Genomic DNA, 5864 nt, shown 5'->3' with positions numbered 1-5864 from the left:
CTCAGGGCCCCAGTCTGACTTCTGCATGGAACCAATATGAACGTCTCCTAATGCTCAGAACTCATAACAGGAATTCAAATCTGAAGAATTTTTCTGAATTTCCGGTGGCCTTTCCCTTCTATTATTTTTATTGAGCCCGACAGCAGTCCTATGAGGTTTGTAGCAGAGGAGTTCTTAGACTTTGACAAATGAAGAAATTGGGGTTTTCACTAAGAGTCAACCAAAACACGGGAGGGCCAGGACCCAAATCCATCGGATGTCAATGCCATGCTCCTCCTACTGGTCCCCCTACCATGTTTTAGGCATTACAGAATATTTACTTTGTCAGACACAAAATTGTATTGAGTTAAGTGCTCTTCTCGAAGTCAGAACATACTAGGCAATTATAACAGTTTACCTGCTTTGTGTCTAAAGGAAAAGAAGTCCCCTTATTCCTGGAAAAAAAAAAAATCTTCAGTCTGGATAGAAGCCACCAAATGGGTGATTTAAAATGCATTTTTGAAGTGCACTGAAGGACACAACCAGTGGAATTGGCACCTTTTGCAAGATTGAAATCATGGCAGGTCTAGAAACTGCTGCCCCGTTCCATTTCACTGGTATCCAAAAAAATTTAACTCTTATACTCTCACAGGTAGAATGAACTGTGTCCTGACCACATATGGAGGTCTTGCTGTGATGGTCTTATACTTCAAGTTACGGTCTAAAAACACACTAGCTGTGAAAGCAACATGAATGTGTTTTAAGCTGTTAAGTTCCCATGCCTGGAGAAGCTAATGTCCACTCATCATGTGATAGTCCCCACAATACATTATGAACCTGGAAAAAAAGTTAAGATAAAATGCATTTCTGAGAAGTAAAATTCCTCCGTATTTGAGTTAAATGTCCCAGCCTTTGGTCCAGTGGTTTGCTATGGAAAGAAATTTTAAGAAGGAAGGAACAAATGAAAAAAAAAAAAAAAAAGAAGAAGAAGAAGAAGAAGAAGAAGAAAGGAACACAAATGAAGTTAGTTGCTTAGGAAGGAGGGGAAAAGAAAAGAAAATTTTATTAAATTTCTGTTATGTGGCAAATATCTTTCCTAGGGACGGTTCATAGGCTGTCTTGATTGCACAGTAACTTTGAAATGTATCATCTCCATTATTATTCAGATGAGGAAAATATGGCTCAAAGAAGTGGGGTAATTTTCTCCAGTTTAAGTCAATCTGCAGCCAAAGCCCAGATATAAAATAAGTGAGACATCCAAACTTGTTCTGGCCTTGTGCACTTCCAAAGTGGGTAGTATGGCAACGATTTGTTTGAGGGCAAGAACTTTAGAAGATCTATTTTTGATAGGTTAAGATATTTCTTCATGGTACTGAAAATTTCAGGTATTGTTGTAGACAGCACAGGGTGGCTTTTTATTTAAAGTCTAAATGTCAAAGACCCATAAACCTGAAAAGCTTATAATTTACGACTCTCTTTGAGGGGAATGGATTGAAGCATAGCCTCAATCTGTCAGATTTAAGAGGAGAGTAGCTGCCCAGAAACTGCTAATTTGAGGTTTTCTGCATTATAAAGCAGGCCAAAACATCTGGATAGAAGAGACCCAGATGCTAGCCTCAGGGTTTGTAGCCAGCTGTGCAATCTTGAGCTCGGTGCTAAAATCAACTGGATTGCAGTTGATTCCTTTGGGATAAGGAGCCTTCACTCTCCCTCTCTTTCTTTAGGTCCTGACTCAATTTCAACAAAGATTTGAGGCAGCTGAGTTGGACTCAATGAACTTCAAAGTTCCTTTGTACAGGGATGGTACTGATAGCTTCATTTAACAGCCCTTCAACTTTGATCCCAGAGATCCTTTTTCCAACATTTTTATTTCCTTAAGACTTTCGTCAATGTTCTTTGTGTTTTACTGGAAGAGACACATCACGTGTTGTCTTAAAAAGTGGGATGTGTCCTGCCTCCGTTCTTTCTGAGGGAATGTGTACAATCCTCTCCTGACCTGGTTAAAAAAATGATTGTATTTGATTTTTCAACTCGACAACCCAACTCAATCCAAGATAAAAGGCAACCTTCCCTTAAACTGAACTTCCCATAAACTGAAGTTTATGAAGCCATTGTGCTTCTTCTCAGTCAGTGCCCTATACGACGCCAAGTTGTTTCAAACATTAGTCTCACCTACTCTGCAAACATTTCCCTGACATATCAGAATTGAACTCCTGGTTGCCCTGAATAGCAGAGCTAAAACAAGTCACCCGGGTTTGCTGAAGCCAGAGTGGGGAGAGCTTTCTGACAGCAAATGGGCAAACTGAACCCCTGGAGAGGAGCCGGTCTCTTGGCTCAAAGACTGAGTCAAATGAACCTGAAGACTCCTCCCCTTTAGTCCTGTGGTCTCCGCACCTGGAGCTGATTACTCAAGAAATAAGGAGCTTAAGCGTTGCATGTTTTTTCTAGATTTAAGTGAAAACAAATCCAACTTGTGGTGTCAGGAATTATATACTAGTGTTACCTAAACTATATTCTGCAAGATAACAATGTTAGTCCAGATGTGACCTAACATCCCTGTGGAACAGACACCCTAGTCATCTAAGTGTGGAAATTTCTGCATGTGATGGCCCTTCCTTGCAGATTCATAAAACATCATCAGCATGTTGAGGTTTCTGAGAATTTCTGCCTGAAAGAAAGCTGACTAAAGTAAAGGGCAAAGTGTGTGCAAGAGGGAGCAAAGCAATCTATTTTAGTAGGACCGCCAAAAAATAGTAAGATTAAGGCCTTCAAGAGAGGGTAGAAACAGAAAATTATTAGCCTTGAAGGCACTTATAGAGATTTAATGCTTTTATCTTGTTGACAATGAGATGAAATTAAACCTTTGTATTCAGAGTTAGGTCTTAGAAGGAGAATTGTGACAGAAATGTAGAGAATCCATTGGATGGAACAGAAATGAGGAAAAGGGGTAAGTTAGGAGGTGTCTTTAACAGTTCAAGTAAGAGATACAGAATGTCTTAACTAGGGTAAGAGAGGAATTTGAGTGACACAGCAAGCAGGGAATCAAACAGTTGTGACCAGCTGGTTGCAAGGCATATAAAAGAAGCTAAAGATGGTGTTTGGGTAACTGGAGGGAGATCTGGAGGGAATGGGATGAAAGTAGTCAAGTGCCTGGAAGAACAATACCAGTTTATTATAAGCACACTTGAACCAAATCATACTTGTTTATGTGGGACACTCAAATCCAAACCTCCATCATGTAGTTTGGTTCGTGATATTGCTAGCACCCCATTCAAAATTATCTGCACATCCTGTGCCCTATCAAACTGAAACATCTCATTCTAGTATTTCTCCCAGTTGGATTATGGTATTCTGTGATCTACCTTCAAGTGTACTTTCTTTTTTTTAAGATTTTATTTTTAAGCAATCACTATACCCAATGTAGGGCTTGAACTTACAAGCCCAAGATCAAGAGTCACATGCTCTACCAACTGAGCCAGCCAGGCGCCCCTCAAAGATACTTTCTATAGCTTAGTCTGCCCTCTTGGTTAAATACAGCCCCCACCTTAATTAAACTTGTTAATTCTGTGGAAAGGAACATATACCAAAATCACACCTTTATTACTTTACCCATATTTTTTTCATCTGGAAAGTCTTGAGTCCCCACAAATCTGCACCTCCTTAAAGAATCACCTCAATGCCACACTATCTTGAAACCTATCTTAACAGAGCTAATCGTCCACTTCATTCCTTCTTTTTATATCCCCATGCCATTCTTCACACCTTTATTATTCCATTTTGCACCAAATGTTTGTGTAATTATCATATCGCTCTTACTCAATTATAAGCTCTTTGAGTCTGCCTTTTGATTTCTTGCTCATGACAGGTGTTCAGTAAACTTCGTTAAAACCGGGTGTCTGTCAACATCCATATTTGAATAGCTCAAAAAGAAAATGCAAATATTTGAGTGGACAGTTATCACAGAGACGATACTTCGTCTGAGGAAAACAGAAGATACTAGATGAGAGCAATGCTTCTCAGATTCAATGTAAGGAAGTCCTCTGGGGATCTTATTAAACAGGTTCTGGGGGCCAGCCTGAGATTTTGATTCAGCGGGTCTGGAGCAGGGCCATGCATTTGCATTTCTAACAAATGGCCAGCTCATGCTGGCACTGTTGGACCATGGATGGCACAGACTATTTACCTGTTTAAAGGGTAAGTCTGACATCAGAATGCCTGCCCCTAAGTTCCACCATCACAATTTACCAGCTTTATGATCTCAAGGTACCAACTCTCTTTAAGCCTCTGATTCCTCACCCGTAAAATAGCAATAATAGTGGAACCCCTTCTTCGGACTGATAGGAGAAATAAAATAGCCAGTCTATACGGTGTGCTCCTGGCAGTCCCTGACACCTGGTATGTGCTCAAAAATTAGGTGTTGGGTTAAGTGTTTAATGGTACAAATGAGTCAGTAGATTCCTAAAGAGCAAGGGCCATTAAACCATGGCCTGCAGGCCAAACCTGGCTCATTGCCTGTTTGAGTAATGCTGATAAACTAGGAATGGTTTTAAGATATTGAAATGATTAAAAAAATATGAAATGATTTCATAATGCATGAAAATTACAAATTCAAATTTCGATGTCCGTAAAGGGTTATCGGATCATGGGCACACACGTTCGTTGGTGTAATGCCTGTGGATGCTTTTGTGCTGTAAGAGCAGAGTGAGTAGTCCCAGGACTGACCACGTGGCCAGGAAAGCCTACAGCATACACTCACTGGCCCTTTACATGAAGTTGACCAACCTTTTAAATAGCATCAAGTGACTTTATCAGTCAATTATTGGGATTAGAACCATCACTAGAGTGGCAATAATGTTCAGTGGCTACTGTTTATATATATATATATAATTTAACTGTACCAAAGTAAAGAGTGATTCTTAGGATAATAAAAAGAAAATCGGGAAATAAGATGAATTTGAGGGATGAGTGGCAAATTGGATTACCATCAAAGCTCCTGAAAACAGGAAATGCTATTAGATGCCCCAACCCACTTTTTAAAAAAAAGCAATATTTATTGTCCTTTTTCTGATTATAAAAACAATACAGGATCATGGTATTTGGAAAATACAAAAATGTATACAGCATAGAAATCGGTGATATTCCCAGTAGTAGAGATAACCACATTTAAACATTTGTATTTTTTACAAAATTGGGAGGTTACTGTACAAAATGGTTATATATTCTTAATGTAACATTTGTCCAATTTCACATATCTTCTGAGAATATTTTAATGGGTAATAATGTTCCATTGTTTGGGAATGCCATAATTCATTTAATTATTGCTCTCTATTGGATTTGAAGTTACTTTAAGACGTTGCTATTATTTGTAAATATTATAATTAATTAAACAAACTTGCTTATGACTTTTCTGGAAATGTTTATTCCCTACTATGATGAATTACCAGAATAAAACAATTTGTCTAAATTTGGGCTGCTTCCAAGGGAAGTAGAAGGTAAGGTTAAAGACAAGCGTTATATTAATTGGGTCTCTCTCTCTCTCTCTCTCTCTCCTGTTTTCCAGATTTCCAAACCACACCAATCTGGGGGATTTCTGCTTCATGATTAGTAACATTAAGTGACTTCTATTATCTTTGACCAAGCATGTTTGTTTGTTTTCCGCATACCCCATTCTTAAATCTATTCCACTATAATCAGAAAAACAAAGTTTTTGTTTTGTTTGAAATGCCCCCTTCCCTTAGAAAAAAAGGCAATACTCTTATCAAAAATATTTTATTTACAAAAAAATCAATTATACTATACATCCTATACTGGAAATACATTGAATAATTGCTAAAATAAATACAGGCAATTAATTCAATCTTTTAAAAGAATGAGAGAATTTGACA

The 5864-nt window shown here is 38.3% G+C and overlaps 1 pseudogene; it reads left to right on the top strand.

Moving 5' to 3' along the window:
• The first annotated feature begins 338 nt into the window (after nucleotides 1-338).
• Nucleotides 339-732, top strand: LOC118520625 (ATP synthase F(0) complex subunit k, mitochondrial pseudogene; annotated as a pseudogene).
• Nucleotides 733-5864: the final 5132 nt, after the last annotated feature.

This window comes from Halichoerus grypus, chromosome 5 (assembly GCF_964656455.1).
Source record: "Halichoerus grypus chromosome 5, mHalGry1.hap1.1, whole genome shotgun sequence".
NCBI classification, from domain to species: Eukaryota; Metazoa; Chordata; class Mammalia; order Carnivora; family Phocidae; genus Halichoerus; species Halichoerus grypus.
This window is presented reverse-complemented; position numbering and strand designations above follow the sequence as displayed.